At 41.3% G+C, this 19,936-nt stretch overlaps 1 long non-coding RNA gene and 1 pseudogene across 1 annotated transcript; both read right to left on the bottom strand.

Annotated features, from left to right (window-relative positions):
• Positions 1-9,587: 9,587 nt before the first annotated feature.
• On the bottom strand, positions 9,588-10,527 carry LOC115202753 (uncharacterized). Its single transcript, XR_003880044.1, has 2 exons — positions 10,448-10,527; positions 9,588-9,798 (listed from the first exon to the last, which is right to left on the bottom strand). It is a non-coding gene; the product is annotated as an uncharacterized LOC115202753 (long non-coding RNA).
• A 2,360-nt stretch (positions 10,528-12,887) lies between these two features.
• Positions 12,888-18,163, bottom strand: LOC115202606 (mitochondrial fission process protein 1-like; annotated as a pseudogene).
• Between the last annotated feature and the right edge of the window lie 1,773 nt (positions 18,164-19,936).

Below are 19,936 nucleotides of genomic sequence, written 5' to 3'. Positions count from 1 at the left end.
AGCTCACTTTTTAACTTCTCCAGACACATTTAACAAAGAGAGCAACACTGAGACCTACAGAGCATTCCAGACACATCGTACTTTACAGCATAAAAATCAACTATCACTATAGTATCACAAAACTCAATCTGTTACACTTTTCCCACCTTAGAATGAAGGCGAAATGGTTCTGTGATAGAGGCAATATGGTTAACCCTATCAGCCCAAGCCAGATTATTGACATTTGACCCTTTGTTGTTTTTGCTCTAACCTCTGAGGGCATTTATTAAGCTAACACATATTGATCCACCTGTGTTTGAAGTATTACTCCTAGCACTTTGTCTATTTTTAGATTCTGTTCTCTACTAAGCAGTTAATGGTTGTATTCCTGGTTATTGATAGAAACATATTTTCAGATGAAATGTACAGTATTGGACATTCTGTTCAAGACCATTGTTGTTGATGTACTGTATGTGTACATGTCCAGTAATTTCCAATTGCAATAAATGACTGTATACTCACAATGACAGCAATTTTTATATACATGTACATATACAGTGCATTCGGAAAGTATTCAGACCCCTTGCATTTTTCCACATTTTATTACATTACAGCCTTATTCTAAAATTGATTAAATTAATGTTTTTCCTCATCAATCCACACACAATGCCCCATAATGACAAAGAAAAAAAACAGGTTTTCAGAAATGTTTGCAAATTTATAAGACAGAAATACCTTATTTACATAAGTATTCAGACCCTTTGCTATGAGACTCGAAATAGTGCTCAGGTGCATCCTGTTTCCATTGATCATCCTTGAGATGTTTCTACAACTTGATTGGAGTCCACCTGTGGTAAATTCAATTGATTGTACATGATTTTAAAAAGGCACACACTTGTCTATATAAGGTCCCACAGTTGACATTGCATGTCAGAGCAAAAACCAAGCCATGAGGTCAAAGGAAGTGTTCGTAGAGCTCCGAGACATTATTGTGTTGAGGCACAAATCTGGGGAAGGGAAGCAAAACATTTCTGCAGCTTTAAAGGTCCCCAAGAACACAGTGGCCTCCATCGTTCTTAAATGGAAGAAGTTTGGAACCACCAAGACTCTTCCTAGAGCTGGCCGCCCGGACAAACTGATTAATCGGGTAAGAAGAGCCTTGGTCAGGGAGGTGACCAAGAACCCGATGGTCACTCTGACTGAGCTCCTCTGTGGAGATGGGAGAACCTTCCAGAAGCACAACCATCTCTGCAGCACTCCACCAATCAGGCCTTTATGGTAGAGTGGTCAGACGGAAGCCACTTCTCAGTAAAAGGCACATGACAGCCCGCTTGGAGTTTGCCAAAAGGCACCTAAAGACTCTCAGACCATGAGAAACAAGATTCTCAGGTCTGATGGAACCAAGATTGATCTCTTTGGCCTGAATGCCAAGCGTCACGTCCGGAGGAAACCTGGCACCATCCCTCCGGTGAAGCATGGTGGTGGCAGCATCATGCTCTGGGGATGTTTTTCAGCGGCAGGAAGTGGGAGACTAGTCAGGATCAAGTGAAAGATGAACGGAGCAAAGTACAGAGAGATCCTTGATGAAAACCTGATCCAGGGTGCTCAGGACCTCAGACTGGAGTGAAGGTTCTCCTTCCAACTGGACAACGACCCTAAGCACACAGCCAAGACAAAGTAGGAGTGGCTTCGGGACAATTCTTTGAATGTACAGCCAGAGCCCGGACTAGAACCCGTTCCAACATCTCTGGAGAGACCTGAAAATAGCTGTGCAGCGACACTCCCCATCCAACCTGTCAGAGCTTGAGAGAATCTGCAGAGAAGAATGGGAGAAACTCCCCAAATACAGGTGTGCCAAGCTTGTAGCGTTATACCCAAGCAGACTCGAGGCTGTAATCACTGCCAAAGAGATATTTCAATAAATTTGCAAACATTTCTGTGTAGATTGATGAGGGGAAAAAACAATTTAATAGATTTTCGAATAAGACTGTAACCTAACAAAATGTGGGAAAAGTCAAGGGGTCTGAATAATTTCCGAATACACTGTATGTATAATTATAAATTTTTTGAATAAGCAATGAACTTGAATAAGCAATGTACCCTCAAAGCAGCCTTATCCAGTTGATGATTCTTGTTCGGTCACCATTTCAAAGATGTAACTGAAAGTGTATTAATTTAGACTTCTGGCCTCATTTTTCTAATTTCCTTCCCCTATTTATTTTATGGTTTAATTTGATATGCTCGGTTTCTTTTTGTTTTCACTTTTGGTCTGAGGGAGAATCATTCATGAAAATCAATCTACACATACACTGCCACTGCTACCCAAACGTAGACTTCAGCTGACCTCAATAAATCAACCAGTGTGGATAAAACACTTTAATTATTGCCCTTAATGTGACCCGTCAATGAGCTTAACCATTTATAAATCTACCGTGACCAAAATGTTTTCTAACCTACTCCACAGAATGATTTAGTATCTTGCGTCAGGGTAGGCCTATGTGGTACTTGTAACATTCTGTAAAAATATGAAATGCCAACATCTCTGCTCTGTGTATATTCTTCAGTCATTTTAGGTACGGTTGTTGATTCCTGGTCAACTCATGGGAGCGGAAGGGACCTTCATTTTCCCTACGAACAACAGAATTACACTTTGGGTAATTAATGTACAAATAAAACATACAAGTAACTGCCAAAATAACGGAAATACCAACATAAAGTGTCTTAATAGGGAATTGGGCCACCACAAGCCATAACATCAATACACCTTGGCATAGATTCTACAAGACGTCTGGAACTCTATCGAAGGGATGCCACACCATTCTTCCACAAGAAATTCCATAATTTGATGTTTTGTTGATGGTAGTGGAAAACACTGTCTCAGACGCCGATCCAGAATCTCCCATAATAAGTGTTCAGTTAGGTTGAGATATGGTAAATAAGATGGCCATGGCCTCCAGAGCCTTCAAAGTGTTCACACCCCTTTCCTTTTTGCACATTTTGTGTTACAGCCTGAATTTTAAATGGATTACATTTAGATTTTGTGCCACTGATCTACACACACAATGCCCCATAATGTCAAAGTGGAATTTTGTTTGAACATTTTTGAAAATAATAAAAATATGTAAACCTGAAATATCTTGGGCCAATAAGTATTCAACCCCTTTCTTGTGGTTGCCTAAATAAGTTTAGGAGTAAAAATGAGCTTAACAAATCACATAATAAGTTGCATGGACTCATTCAGTGTTCAATAATAGTGGTTAACATTATTTTTTTATAACTACACCATCTCTGTACCCCACACATAACTATCTGTACGGTAGTAAAAAAGAACACTAAGGTAACCTGCCTAAATGACTACCGACCCGTAGCACTCACATCTGTAGCCATGAAGTGTTTTGAAAGGCTGGTCATGGCTCACATCAACACCATTATCCCAGAAACCCTAGACCTACTCCAATTTGCATACCGCCCTAACAGATCCACAGATGATGCAATCTCTATTGCACTCCACACTGCTCTTTCCCACCTGGACAAAAGGAACACCTATGTGAGAATGCTATTCATTGACTTCAGCTCAGCGTTCAACACCATAGTGCCCTCAAAGCTCATCAATAGGCTAAGGACCCTGGGACTAAACACCTCCCTCTGCAACTGAATCCTGGACTTCCTGACGGGGCGCCCCCAGGTGGTAAGGGTAGGTAACAACACATTCACCACGCTTATCCTCAACACAGTGGCCCCCTAGGGGTGCGTGCTCAGTCCCCTCCTGTACTCTCTGTTCACTCTCATGACTGCACGGCCAGGCACATCTCCAACACCATCATTAAGCTTGCTAATGACACAACAACGCTGCTACCCTGTTGTTCTCATTTATGCATAGCCTGATCACCGACAACGAGACCTGGCCTTGTGGTGCCAGGACAACAACAACCTCTCCCTCAACGTGATCAATACAAAGGAGATGATTGTGGACTACAGGAAAAGGAGGACCGAGCACGCCCCCATTCTCATCGACGGGGCTGTAGTGGAGCAGGTTGAGAGCTTCAAGCTCCTTGGTGTCCACATCACCAACAAACTAACATGGTCCAAGCACACCAAGACAGTTGTGAAGAGGTCACGACAAAACCTATTCCCCCTCAGGAGACTGAAAAGATTTGGCATGGGTCCTCAGATCCTTAAAAGGTTCTACAGCTGCACCAGAGAGCATCCTGACAGGTTGCATCACTGCCTGGTATGGCAACTGCTCAGCCTCTGAGCGCAAGGCACTACAGAGGGTAATGCGTATGGCCCAGTACATCACTGGGGCCAAGCTTCCTGCCATCCAGGACCTCTATACCAGGCAGTGTCAGAGGAAGGGCCTAAAAATTGTCAAAGACTATAGCAACTGAGGATAGACTGTTCTCTGCTACCACACAGCAAGCGGTACCGGAGCGCCATGTCTAGGTCCAAGAGGCTTCTAAAGAGCTTCTACCCCCAAGCCATAAGACTCCTAAACATCTAATCAAATGGCTACCCAGACTACTTGCATTGTCCCCCCTCTTTTACACTGCTGCTACTCTGTTGTTATCATCTATTCATAGTCGCTTTAATAACTCTACATGTACATATTACCTCAATTACCTTGACTAAACAGTGCCCCCACACTGACTCTGTACCGGTACCCCCCCCCCCTGTATATAGTCTCACTATTGTTATTTTACTGCTGCTAATTAATTACTTGTTACTTTTATTTCTTATTCATATTTTTTTTTAAACTGCATTGTTGGTTAGGGGCTCGTAAGTAAGCATTTCATTGTAAGCTCTACACCTGTTGTTGTGCCGAATACGTGACTAGTACAATTTGAATTGAAATGTCAAGCACAGATTCAGCCACAAAGAACTGGGAGGGTTTCAATGCCTCACTAAGAAGGGGACCGATTGGTAGATGTGTAAAAGAAAGAAAAAAAGCAGACGCTGAATATTCTTTTGAGCATGGTGAAGTTATTATTTACATTTTAGATGGTGTATCAATACACCCAGTCACTACAAGATAAATGTGTCCTCCCCAACTCCGTTGCCGGAGAGGAAGGAATCTGTTCAGGGATTTCACAATGAGGCCAATGGTGATTTTAAAACAGTTCCAGAGTTTAATGGCTGTGATAGGAGAAAACTGAGGATGGATCAACAACTTTGTAGTTACTCCACAATAATAACCTAAATGACAGAGTGAAAAGAAGGAAGCTTGTACAAAACCAAAATATTCCAAAACATGCATGCTATTTCCAACAAGGCACTAAAGTAATACTGCAAAAAATGTTGCAAAGAAATTTACTTTTTGTCTTGTATAAAAAGCTTTATGTTTGGGGAAAATCCAACATCACCGAGTACCACTTTTCATATTATCAAGCATGGTGGTGCTACATCATGTTATGGGTATGCTTGTCATTGGCAAAGATTCGTTTTTCAGAAAAAAAACAGCTGTCAGCACAGGCAAAGTCCTATAAGAAAACCTGGTTTAGTCTGCTTTCCAACAGACTCTCAGAGACAAATTCTCCTTCCAGCAGGACAATAACCTAAAACCCAAGGCCAAATCTACATTGGAGTTATATACCAGACGAGATTGAATGTTCCTGAGTGGCCTAATTACAGTGTTGACTTAAATCGGCTTGAGAATCTATGGCAAGACTTGAAAAGGGCTGTCTAGCAATGATTAACGATCAACATGAACATTTTTAAACGAATAACGGCCAAATATTGTACAATCCAGGTGTGCAAAGCTCTTAGAGACTTCTCCCAAAAAAGGTGCTTCTACAAAGTGTTCACTCAGGGGTGTGAATACTTACGTAAATTAGGTATTTCTGTATTTGCAAACATTTCTAAAAACATGTTTTCACTTTTTCCTTTATGGGGGAATTTTGTGTGGATGGGTGTTTTTTTTTTATTTAGGCTGTAACACAACAAAATGTGGAATAAGTCAGGGGGAATGAAGACTTTCTGAAGGCGCTGTATGGTTTACGTTGTTTTCATGGTCACCAAACCATTCAGTGACCAATCGTGCCCTATGGATGGGGGCATAACCATGGTAGCCAAAATACCGGCATGCCCAGCCTTTCTATACATGACCCTAAGGGATGTTCATTGCTTAATTAACTCAGGAAACACACCTGTGTGGAAGCACCTTCTGTCAATATAGTTTGTATTGACAGCAGCGTTTCCATTATTTTGGCAGTTAACTGATGACCTGTAGTTACTACAGTTAACATGATTGATAGTCATTTTCATTCTACATGCCATATTCTATTTTTAACATAAGCATTAAGTACTCATAACTTTAGTGCAGAAAATGATCAGTACAATTTTAATACTGCAAGTTCGTAGAAAATTCTGTTTTAGTCATTTAGATATTAGGCTACTTAAGAAATAACGTGACTATAAGAAAGGAAGTATATAAAAGTAAAAGTACCGAATAAAAGTACCAAATAATTGTGTTGGCTTGTCTCATGTTTTTGACTGTTCCCTCTCTCATGCATTGTTATGAGTGGAACGGCTGGGGTGTGGGGATTGGGTGGGAGCTGAAGGGGTGGGGGGGGGGGGGGTTCTCTTGGCCACTTGTGGCCTTCACTACCCAGGCACAAATCAAAGAGGGATGTGGCTATCAGAGTGACAGAGGAACAATACTCCCCTTTTCCCAACCCCCGTGAACACCCCAATCCATCACGTACGGGGAAATTAATTCAATTCATCAGCTCTCCTTCGGCCTCTTAATACCACCTGATATTGCTCAAGGGAGCCAGCCTCATAACATGTATGTGTATTTGATCTGGGGCCGGTCCTCTCACAACCCTGAATTAAAACCTTACTATCCCGCTGTGTACCGATACACCTCGCTCCAACCTGCCAATCAGAATATACTTCTGATTATGATCATTAAGAGGGGAATCTAGACCATGGTGTGAAAATGGATTAGAGGGAAGGAGAAACAGGTACTGATTGTTGGTTGGTGTCTGATGCTTTGTATACAGGTAACTCTAAAAATAAAGGTAACACCAACATAGTGTCTAAATAGTGCATTGGACCACAGGGTCAGATTGGTCATCTGGCAATTCTGGAAAATGCCAGATGGGCTTGATCAGTTTTTTGGGGGGTGAGCAGCTCAAAATTGACACACACAAATATATTTGTTACATAAAAAAAAAAGATGACATGGCCTGTTAATTTTTTTAAATTATGATTGCGCAATTTCTCTGTTATACTAATCTATAATGAGCCTGATCAATGGGCAACGGCCAACCCCCCTACCAAGATGGGCCAGACCAGTTTTCTGATAGGCTGAGCTGTCAGGCAAACTCACATTCAAAGTCAAACACAGCATCAGCAAAGAGACCTGCTCCGATTCTGTCATCAGTTACACAGCCAAACGGAAAGGGTGCCTACGTAGAAAGACACATTCTACATTGTCACCTTACTCAAAACGTCCTGTTTTGGACAGGTAAAACCATGATTTGGTCAAACAGTAAAGTGCATTATCATCATGCAATGAAAGTGTCTGCTTTGCTGGGGCATGCTGATGTGATGAGCGAGCCACTCTCCTCTCCCCCCATGCAAAATTACCTCTGATCATATTACATTTCAAAATGTAATTGTGTGAAAAAAGCTTTAGAAGCTTTGTCCTTGAAGAATCGATGGTTTCAGCTTTCTGTAGGTATAATATATAATTTATTGACAAGATATTTATGACTGAGAAATGGAGGTGCGTGCACGCAAAACGCACAGCAGCCACTGCGAGGGCAAAGGCCTATACTGTAGGTCTCAGGGTAGTAGCCTACAACCTTTTAGGACATGACATTTACTGGATGTGAAGATGTAATTCATCTCTATTGAACAAAAAACTAGTCTGGAAATTCTGGAGTCCCATTTCAACAATAATATAAAGCAATTATAGTCTAATAGTCAACCCGAAATATATGTCAATCACTAGAATAGGCTCAAAATACAGTGAGCTCCAAAAGTATTAGGACAATGACAGTGTTGTTTTGGGTCTGTACTCCAGCACTTTGGATTTGAAACGCTACGACTGAGGTAACTGCAGACAGTCAGCTTTAATTTGAGGGTATTGTCATCCATATCATGTGAACCGTTTAGAAATTACAGCACTTTTTGTACCTAGTCTTATCCCCCCACCATTATAGGGTAACAAAAGCTTTGGGACAAATTCACTTGTGTAATAAAGTAGTACAAGTATTTGGTCCCATATTCATAGCACTCAACATCTACATCAAGCTTCTAACAAGCTGCATTTGCAGTTTGTTTTGGTTGAGTTTCAGATATTGTGCCCAATAGAAATGGTGTCTTGAGTCACTTATTGTACATGCTTTTAAATACTTCATTCATGTGGACAATACCATTACAGATAGTCCTGAATTAACCGTGAATGGAGAAAAATATCATACCCCAAAGACATGCTAACCTCACCACTACAACAGAAGTTAGCATTTTTGGGAGAGTATGATAGTCATGCCTCCAAGTCATTTTCACACTTCTTAAAGCTTTATGAATATGATTGATCAATTTTGGGTCTGACCAAATCATGGAATAGTCCCACCAACTGTAAGTTAGTGGCACCAGTGGAAAACAATGTCTGGAGCCCTGTAGTAGTTGAGACAGTCAAACAAAATGATTAGAGCAGAAGCAGTTCTGGTGGTGAGTTGCATCTCGTGTTTTACATAAGTAGTTTTAAACTAGCTGGTTTAAAAAATTAAAAATAAAAAAAAAAGTCTTGTCAGTCGCTCTGGTACAGAAATTGTTGAGTCGCTATGCTGTACTGCCAATGTGTGTCAGCACTACTGGCTGTCTAGGTAGGGTCAGGGTGAATGTGTAGGGATGGGTGTTTGCATGGCTGGTGGCCTGCCGAGGGGGGCGGAATTATTGTCCCACCAGAACAGCATAGCACCATTTGCATGTGAAAGCATCATACACCAACAAATCAGCAGCCATTTCTCCAGTCTAGATTAATTTCTCCTTCCTCTAAACCATTTTTGTGGTCTAGATTCCCCATGAATTAGCATAATCAGAACTATGGTCCGATTGACAGGTTGAAGAGAAGTGCATGCACACAGTGTTAGTAAGGTTTTAATTCAGGGTTGAGAGGACCAGCCCTAGAGCAAACACATGAGGCGCCCTTGACCAATATCAGGTGGCATTAAGAGGCCAAAGGAGACAGCTGAGGAATTGAATTAATCTTCCTGTATGTGATGGGGCATTCACAGGGGCTGGAAAAAGGGGGGACATTGTTCATCCGTCACACCAATTGCCCCTTTCCTCTGATTTGTGCCTGGGTAGTGATGGTCTCATTGATACTACCACAGAGAGCACACCACATGTTAATGTGACCCCTAGTGGTATGCAAGTGTAGATCAATGAGTGTGTCCTAAATGACAAACTACCAACCCTAACATGGGAGACAAACATAACTCATCCAAAGGACCGCCTTTCTGACCGCCTGGAATCTCCTAGGTCCAGATTTCAGATGCATTGTGGCATATAGAATTCCCAGGGAATTGCAAGGCCCTCTTGTGGACATTTCATGTAATCTATTTACACATCAGTATAGGACTTCACAAAGGCAGGAGGAAACATTTATGCAATCATTTATTGTCAAACCAATCAGAATGGAAAGCAAATGTTAACATTTTGTTAATAGGTCTCTGCTGGGCCAGTAGCCTATTCTACCACCCCTCCACAGACACATGTAGTAGCCCACAGACAAAGCTCCCATAGCAGTCAGCAACACTAGAGGGACCACCAGTAACAAAAGCCAGACTGGAGACACCTTCAGTTCACCTGGAAAAAAAACCCCAATATATTTTAATTGAGTCAATGACCTACTTAGACCTTACAAACAAGGCTAAGCAATAATGTGGGCAGTGTGAAATATGGCTCGTAAACATACCTCAAGTCCAGGGATGGAAGATCTTTGTACGCCTTACTACCCGAAAGAACAAATTGAAATACTGCTAGCTTTGAACTACCCTTTGCATCCTCATGCTAGGCGAAAGTAGCCAATTGGATTACATGAAAATGCAACGCCTAGCATTGGGGTAGCTGTTATGGAATCCAATGGGTTGTTATAGCCTAACTTTAGCTAGCTTGAGGACAAAAATATGCAGTATTTCAATCTACAATGTGTCAGTTTGGATTATAGAGTTGTCTTCCATCCCTTGATTTAGGCATGTTGAGACACATCCGGGGCCACACTGACCACATTATGGCAGCCGAGCATTGACCCAAGGATTTAGGGGTGTACTCATTAGGCCAAACAGTTGCAAAGAAGTACAGTGGACAAATTAGGTCCCTCCCTGTTCATTTCCATTTAAGAAATATTTCACAACAGAATGAATACACCACAGATGTACTCCTGGCCCTCAGATCAAAACAATGTCTATACAAACTCACAAAAAAGGTGATTACTGAATGAGTGACATCAGCTCACCTTGTTCCTCTACACCAGGAGTCTCATCCGAGTCATAGGGCTGCAGCTCATCCGAGTCATAGGGCTGCAGCTCATCCGAGTCATAGGGCTGCAGCTCATCCGAGTCATAGGGCTGCAGCTCATCCGAGTCATAGGGCTGCAGCTCATCCGAGTCATAAGTCTGTGGAATCTCCACAGAGATGGTCCACTGGTCTACACTGTACCTTAATTGTGGAACTCCTAGAGGTAGTGGAGGGAAGAACAGAGCTGAAACAGGTCAGAGGCACACCTAACTTCACTGCTTTTTGTAAAAAAAAAAAGTTTTACTTAGATTCCAGATTAGCAAAAGGAAAATGAACGCAAGCTTTAAAAATGGTAAAGCCAGACTTAAATAAACATTAAGCAAGTTATCAAATTGGTTGACATACCTGTTTGGGCCACAGTTGTGGCCACAAGCATCAAAACCATAGCACTGTGGATAAACAACATAATTCTGACTACATGCCTGCACTCAGGCCACCTGGACTTTTTATGTGAGTAGCTAATGCACAAAACAATTGCTGTCAGCTGTGGAACGCTTACTCAATCAAGACGAATTACTAACACTAGTTTAACTCGTTGAGCTCTTTGATTTGATTGGTTTTGACAGTGGCACTCTAGGCATTTTATTGGTTAATCTCTGTTGTGTTGCGTTGTTGCAGTACAATCTGCAGGGAATGAAAGAGGTGACTGCACCATAGACATAGAGAACTCTGTATCTTTGTATATGTGCCATTGAGGCTATCTCCATTTTCAAGTAGTACATTTTCTTCTTCAAGATTGGCAGATCCCTCCTGATGAGCCGGTTGGACATGACTCCAACAGGGTCACCAAGAGGGATCAGCCAATTGGAAGTCCCACCCAGTTGACTACATTAACATCGAGGAAGCCATCAATGGCACGCCCCTGCTAACATGGCCTTTTGGCCACTAGAGGCCTCTATCATTCTCCATTGACTGCACATATTTTTCTAAATGCACCCAATGTCGTTTAAAATGAATGCAGAAATTTGTCCAACTTGTTAGACCCTAGTGACTAACCCCAAACATTCAACAATATCTCTTGGCAAGAGTTATCAATCATAATTCTCCAGAGGAACGCTACTGAGACAGTTCTGTGCTACTTGTTGCCAGTGAGTGTGTTGTCATAACACATCCATAGTTACTCCTTTTTTTCTGACACTGCAGCATAAAAGGAATGTTATGCTGTGATATGGATTTTTGAAAGTTAAATTACTCTCTGCAACAATGTTTTGGCTGTGTATGAAGGGTTGCCCATTCATTAAAACAAAGAATCTTATTCTCGCTTATGAACTGTTAAAATATGTAGAACATTGTTTGCACATACCTATGCTTGAGGAAAGAAATACGGAGACATTATTGATTCATTCATTTATACAATATAGGATATGTTGTTTTTTTAAAGTATATTTAAAAACAGTTTCAAAATAGGGGAATAACTAGATAGTGGCACATTACGGTATATCTTTCAGTTTCAATGATAAATTACTATATTTTGTCAAAGAAAATATGTTTGAACTTTTTTTCATACTAAAGAAAATGTCAAATGTTTTCAGTAGCTGGTTTGAAAACATATTTCAATGTTAAGGCTAAAACATTGGAAATAAAATATGTTATAAAATAAGTGTCTCTTAAAAATGTTAAATCTTTGAGGAAAATGTTGTGGAAACAACAGTTAAATATTCCCTTATGTTTCCAGCATGAAAACAAATACATAAAAAAATGACATTGAAATACAGTATGACATTTCATTTTGTGACTATGTGGACAAATCATCTGAAAGAGAAAACGTTCACAAACTATCCCAACGCTGTTGCGTTTTGGTGCCTTTGGCTTTTTCACATTCACTAAGAATTAAACAATATATAACAAACACAGAAATTGACTTAACAAAATGTAAATAACAATTTTTGCTGAATGTTAGTTCTGGTGTATGAACAATTGGCAACATTTCCCAGTATGTCACATTAATTTACACATTCCAATCGCAATTCCCATTTTTGTATAAGACGACTTGGTTTTGTTGCATAGTGCAGCACAGCAATGTATACTGATGGGTAGCCTTGGCAATAATTACAGTATTTTATGCATAATCTTTTCATATGCTTTCTGCATAGGCCATGTTACACAACTATTACAATACCTTCTATACCTAAAATGTCACCAAAGGAACTGAAACTTTAGCGCTAACAAAAACTTAACATATATTCTGTTCAACTCAGTATTGAATGACAAGGGGCAAAAAAGCTCTGAGGTTAATCTCAAGACTGAACATTGAAAAGTGCATCACACTATACTCTGTCAATCTTTATTCAAAGTGACAGACAACTATGCATTGTCATTCTTTCTGTAATAAACAAAAAAACGAAGATAAATGTTTACTTGTAATGAAAATAGGCTCTCAATGCCAGGTATGATGACACTGACCCGAATGTTCCCTAAATATGGCTAACAGCAAGAGCTACCTGGATACACACCAAGTGGAGGTCTGAACATGAACAGGTGGGCACTGCAGGCCAGTAGCAACCACGGGTATTCAACTCCAGTCCTGGAGGGCAACACTGTCTACAGGATCTCTATTCCCCCTGATACAATGTAATTGACGGGCCGAGGAGTCCTAAGTCCCCCTAACTTGGGAGTTGAAAATAAAAGATGACAATAGGGTTGAAAGAGAGGGGCATCGACAACTGTGGACTCTGGAGGACTAGAGTTGAGAAACCCTGCTGTGTTGGCTTCACAGTGATGTTAGTAGAGTGATCAGCAGAGGTTGCAGCTGGCCTGGGAGGAAGTCCTGTCTGGATCAGAAGGTGAACTTCCTGGTAGAGCTAACCTGTCCAGGACAGGCTACAGGATGGATGTGGTTCTTATTAGTCGTGCTTCTTTCCTATAGACTGACCGTAGACCTTACGCAGGCTGGAGTCCAGCAGGAAGTCCACTCCCCTGTGGAGCATAGAGACAGAGAAGGGCTTTAGGGTTTGAGGATAGCAAGGATGGGACCTCACCTCAGACACTGAAGACCATTACAATTTACAAAGCCACTTATGAACACAGAGTTCCATATGTTGAAAGAATAAAGGGGGAAAATTTGTTAATAAAGTGTCCTGGCTCCCTACAGCCATTACCAAGTACCAAGGCCGATAGATCTGGATTTAACTATGCACTCCGTGGGTGAGTACACAACAAATTGGCCAGCGGTGATTTTTCAGTGTAACATTTGTAGTTTTGATTAAGTAGTTAAATTTACTCTGTAAGAGTGAAATTAACACTCAGTGGTGTAAAATAACCCCCAGTTTTGGTGTTAATAACCAGAGTTATTGTTTTACACTTTGTAGTGTAAAACAGTCCCATCATTATCATATTTCCCAGCATGCTCTACTGCAGCTCAAAATTCCAACTGTTGGATATCCTAACTCTGGATGGATTCCAATAGGAATTACGCATCACTTTGCAAGCCAGCACATTGTGACTTGCAGGCCTGATATGGCCTGTAACCCAGGAATTTCCTAAAACTGTTAGGGTAAAATTAGGCCATCGAAATAAGGCTTTATGATATACAGTTGAAATCGGAAGTTTACATACACTTAGGTTGGCGTCATTAAAACTCGTTTTTCAACCACTCCACACATTTCTACTTTGTGCATGACATAAGTCATTTTTCCAACAATTGTTTACAGACAAATTATTTCACTTATAATTCACTGTATCACAATTCAAGTGGGTCAGAAATTTACATACACTAAGTTGACTGTGCCATTAAACAGCTTGGAAAATTCCAGAAAATGATGTCATGGCTTTAGAAGCTTCTGATAGGCTAATTGACATCATTTGAGTCAATTGGAGGTGTACCCGTGGATGTATTTCAAGGCCTACCTTCAAACTCAGTGCCTCTTTGCTTGACATCATGGGAAAAGCAAAAGAAATCAGCTAAGAACTCAGAAAAAAAATTGTACACCTCAACAAGTCTGGTTCATCCTTGGGAGCAATTTCCAAACTCCTGAAGGTACCACGTTCATCTGTACAAACAATAGTACGCAAGTATAAATACCACGGGACCAAGCAGCCGTCATACCGCACAGGAAGGAGACGCGTTCTGATCCTAGAGATAATGACCTTTGTTGGCCATAATGACCTTTGTTATGTTTAGAGGAAAACGGGGATGCTTGCAAGCCGAAGAACATCATCCCAACCGTGAAGCACGGGGGTGGCAGCATCATGTTGTGGAGGTGCTTTGCTACAGGAGGGACCTCACAAAATAGATGGCATCATGAGGCAGGAAAATTATGTGGATATATTGAAGCAACATCTCAAGACATCAGTCAGGAAGTTAAAGCTTGGTCGCAAATGGGTCTTCCAAATGGACAATGACAACAAGAATACTTCCAAAGTTGTTGCAAAATGGCTTAAGGACAACAAAGTCCTTGGATTGGATTGGCCATCACAAAGACCTGACCTCGATCCCATAGAAAATTTGTGGGCAGAACTGAAAAAGTGTGGGCGAGCAAGGAGGCCTACAAACCTGACTCAGTTATACTAGCTCTGTCATGAGGAATGGGCCAAAATTCACACAAATTATTGTGGGAAGCTTGTGGAAGGCTACCCGAAATGTTTGACTCAAGTTAAACAATTTAAAGGCAATACACCAAATACTAATTGAGTGTATGTAAACTTCTGACCCACTGGGAATGTGATGAAAGAAATAAAAGCTGAAATAAATCACTCTACTATTATTCTGATATTTCACATTCTTAAAATAAAGTGGTGATCCTAACTGACCTAAGACGGGGAATTTTTACAAGGATAAATTTCCGGAATTGTGAAACTGAGTTTAAATGTATTTGGCTAAGGTGTATGTAAACTTCCGACTTCAACTATAGGTAATGCAACATTTACTGTATAGGCTGTATCTCAAAGCCATGCAAGATACTCCGGTTGTAAAACAGTGGAGTCAATACAGGGAGTTGGAATTTCTCCGCTTTTCAGCAGGGCCTTTTGCTTTCAAAACAGTGTTTTTCCCACAATCGCATGTTGTCTGCTGTTTGAACTGCTGTTCCTGACAGCCGTGCAACTCCACAATCAGCTGTTTGAGAAAAGCTGTGGGCTGCCCAAATTGCAGGTTTCCCGACTGAACAAATTGCATTCAAGTGATAAAACAAAAACAGCAATTTTTTTTTTTTTAGGAAGCCAATGACCTGTAATTTCTAAATAAATGTAATGCATACCAGGGGTGGGGAAGTCCAAAGGGATGGCAGAAGCAGGGAGGGGGAATCCCTCCCATCCCCCTACAAACTGAATCCTGAATATACCTCTTCAATGACACCTCATGGATTGAGATAAATAAGAATGGTGGCTACACATCTAACATTACATAAAGTAGGCTACCAAGCCTTAAACAATCTATTACAGAAACAAAGGTGTGTGACTCCTAATATGACACTTAAATTGATGCATACATTTTAAAAAAGGGCATGTTGTTAACTAAGATAATGTGGGAATTTTTCATTTCAATTGGCTGGCGCACACACACACACAGGCAGGCTGAGACATTTAACTGCAAACTAATACCTTGGCACACTTGGGCCATAAACATCGAATTGCAAACGTCCCTAAGTACACACTCATCCCCCCTCTCACTCGCAGAGTTTCTCTCGCTCTACCTCCTTTCTTTCTCACACACGTTTATCATGCTCTCTCTCTCGAACATACACAGTCCTTCACTGTCTCTCTGACGCATACACTGAGTGTACAAAACATTAAGAACACCTTCCTAATATTGAGTTGGGTCATGGACTCTACAAGGTGTCGAAAGCGTTCCACAGAGATGCTGGCCCATGTTGTCGCCAAGCTTCCCACAGTTGTGTCAAGTTAGCTGGATGTCCTTTGGGTGGTGGACCATTCTTGATACACACGTGAAACTGTTGAGTGTAAAAAACACAGCAGCGTTGCAGTTCTTGACACAAACCGGTACGCCTGGCACCTACTACCATACCCCGTTCAAAGACACTTAAATATTTTGTCTTACCCATTCACCCTCTGAATGGCAAACATACACAATCCATGTAAATTTCACCTGGATTCATTATGTTTTGTACACTCGGTGTATATCTGGCACACATGTACACACACACACTAACCCCCCACCAACACACACACTGACCTGTCGATAGGGTGGATGATGAAGGGAATGGTGGAGAGGGGCAGGTGCCTGGTTCTTCCTAGGAGGTAGAGAGAGGCAGCACACACACGGTTGATGGTGAAGCCTGGGATAGCGACCGAGGCCAGGGCCTGCCATACAAAACATGTCCACCACCGCTGCAGCTACCTTGGTTCTCTTCCCTGGGTTGTCACCATGCTCCTACAGAACAGGGATAGACAAAGACAGGAGTATGACATTGTATGCTTCAGACCACTATGTTTCAGTGTGGGAATTAAGTTTTGTTCTATGAAACATGCTCTATGGATTTTCTGGAAACGTTCCATTTTCCTTTGGCATGTGTTGAAAAAGACGATGTCATTTGGCAGTACTCAGTGTTTTCTTCATGTTTGGAATCTCAAGTTCATAATATAAATGCTTCACAGGGCAATAACTGAAAAGGTTGGATACATACCATGACCCCTTAAAATAATGGTAGTGTACATCAATATAAATGAAGACATGGGGTATGAACGAAAGGGGATACATAGTCAGTTGCACAACCGAATGCATTCATCCGAAATTTGTATTCTGCATTTAATCCAACCCCTCGGAATCAGAGAGGTGCAGGGGGCTGCCTTAAATTGACGTCATCGTTGGGGGTTAACTGCCTTGCTCAAGGGCAGAACGGCAGATTTTTCCACCTTGCCGGCTTGGGGATTTGAACCAGCAACCCTTTGGTTACTGGCCCAACGCTCTTAACTGCTAGTTTACCTGCCGCCCCATGAGACCATAAAGCTTGGCTTTTACAAAAAGTCCTTCCTTACCACAGCAGCCTTCTTCCCCTTGTCCAAAGCATCAGCGGAAACATACACGGTGGCAACCGCATGTGTGGCCCATACAGCGCTCACTGGCACCAGGGCACGGAAGGCCTCCCCCACCTCATTGGCATAGCCTGTCGGCACAAGATTACATGCCAGGGTAAGATACGAGCGCAATAAGGCTTTAACTGCCTCGCTGTTGTGAGAGGCCTCTATACAAATCATAGCCAACCCTCACCGGAGGAGAGTTGGGGAGGTAAAACATTGTATTAGAATAATAATTCAAATTTCCCTCTTGGACCTCTGCCATATAACGGGGTACATTAATATAGACTTTTGTTCAGTGTTCTGCTTAGCAGCAATAACCCCCCTGACACAACTCTTTCCCTAGAACGGGCGGTGACCTTCGGAGCAATATGCACCGTCTGCTCCAACAGGGTTGGAATGACTAATAATGCCCTTGGTCTGTCATTAGAACGCAGCTGTTGGCTGCTGCTGAACTTGTACTGCCACCCTGTGGGCAAACATTAGGCTAACGTTAGATCCGTAGGCCTTTTTTATTTAACCGTTATTTAACCAGGTAAGCCAATTATGTATACATTTTTATCTACAATGATGGCAAGAGGCCTCATGTGGGGATGGGGCTGGGATTAAAAATAAATAAAATAGTAAGACAAAATGGACAACACAGACAGAAGATACATTTTGTACCATGTGTTGCTACCATGCTGTTTATTCACGTGTTGCTGCCATGCTATGATGTTGTCTTAGGTCTCTCCTTATTTATCTAACTAGGCAAGTCAGTTAAGAACAAATTCTTATTTACAATGACGCCCTACCCCAGCCAAACCCTAACCCCGACGACACTGGGCACCGCCCTATGTGACTCCCAATCACAGCGTTTTATGATACAACCTGCAATCGAACCCGGATCTGTAGTGACACCTCTAGTACGGAGATGCAGTGCCTTAGACCGCTGCGCCACTTGGGAGCCCGGGAAGTGTTGGGGTGTCTCTTGTTGTGATGTGTGTTTTGTCCTATATTTTTATTTTATTTTTGCCTTTTGGTAGGCTGTCATTGTAAATAAGAATTTGACTTTAACAGACTTGCCTAGTTAAATAAAATAAAAAAAAGACTAGCAACAGCACAACTGCATTATTGGTTAAGGGCTTGTAAGTAAGCACCTGCTGTTGTATTCGGCACAAAATACAATTGGCATATACAATTTCACTTGAAATACAACAGCCAACAATGTAGAATGTCGTCCCCGCGAATGACGCAGCGCCCCCCATGGATATCTATGGCAAGACATAATTCACCCACGTTTCGTCAAAATCCTGCCAGTCAAACAGATCCAGAAATAAACATGTTCCCGTTATAGCGCCACCGTGTGGTTGATATGAATGTTCTCGCATATGTTGAGTCTTGACAGTGTTTGCAACGTGTACCAAATTGAGTTACAATACGAACATCCTTTACTGATTTATATGCATTTATGTGGCAGACCACAAAACTGTTTATTAGGTACTAGTCTGGAAAATATTGCACTGAGAGATCTGTGGTCTGCCAGATAACATATGAAAGTTCATACAAATCGGTCATTCGGTGCCAGAAGATTAGCGGTTTAAGTGTTTTCCCCCCACAAAATTCAAAATGGCGGAAATCAGTGCAAGTTTGCCGGGTCGCTATGCCAAGACGCAAATCAATATTCCAGGTCGTACAGTGTTTTTGAGCATATGCGACCAAGAAGGTCGCAATTGGAGCCCAGAATACAACACTATTGATACCATTTTATTTATTTTCCTTTTTAGTGTGCCTAGAAAAATATTTACCCACATAATACATTGAATGGCAACATATTTTTGGTGTTGGAAACAAGCAGTCGTTCAATTTAGTGTGTTATGTCCGACGCGCTCCGGTTGTTGTTACAATTGTATCATATTTGGCCGGAGAGATGGTTCTATAAATTGAGAGCGTTACAGGAAACTTAACAACCCTCGAGAGTGGAATTTGATAAGACTGCTTCTTTATAGGGCGACTGCAATTTTTGATGTTTTTTTTTTTACTTCCTGATTTGGTTAATTAAAAATGCTATTGGCCATTACTGAGTTGTTTTCAGCTGTGTGTTCGCAGGTGGGAAGAGTTAGCCAAATAATTTCGCCAATTACTGTAACTTCAGCCAGCGGGTGTGCAACCGTGGAAATGTTGGTTTGCCTTTGGATAGCCTATCTCTGGGATTAGTTAGAGAGTGTCAATAAATGACACAATGTAAATAAGTCTATTTTAATGTTGCAAACCTTTTACATTTTCACATTAAATGCTTTCAATATTTGTGAATTAATTTCTACAATTTATAGTTGGTTTGAGGTTTAAGTCATTGACATTTGGATCTATTGCAATTTTAACATATTGTCCCATGTACAATTGTGTAATTTACCGATGGTCCCAAACTAGCCCCATAGAGATATCTAAAGTTAACCCAAATTGACCATAGGCATTA

Source organism: Salmo trutta, chromosome 12, assembly GCF_901001165.1.
Source record: "Salmo trutta chromosome 12, fSalTru1.1, whole genome shotgun sequence".
Classification (NCBI taxonomy): Eukaryota; Metazoa; Chordata; class Actinopteri; order Salmoniformes; family Salmonidae; genus Salmo; species Salmo trutta.
The sequence above is the reverse complement of the archived record's forward strand: the minus strand, read 5'-3'. Positions and strand labels throughout refer to the sequence as shown.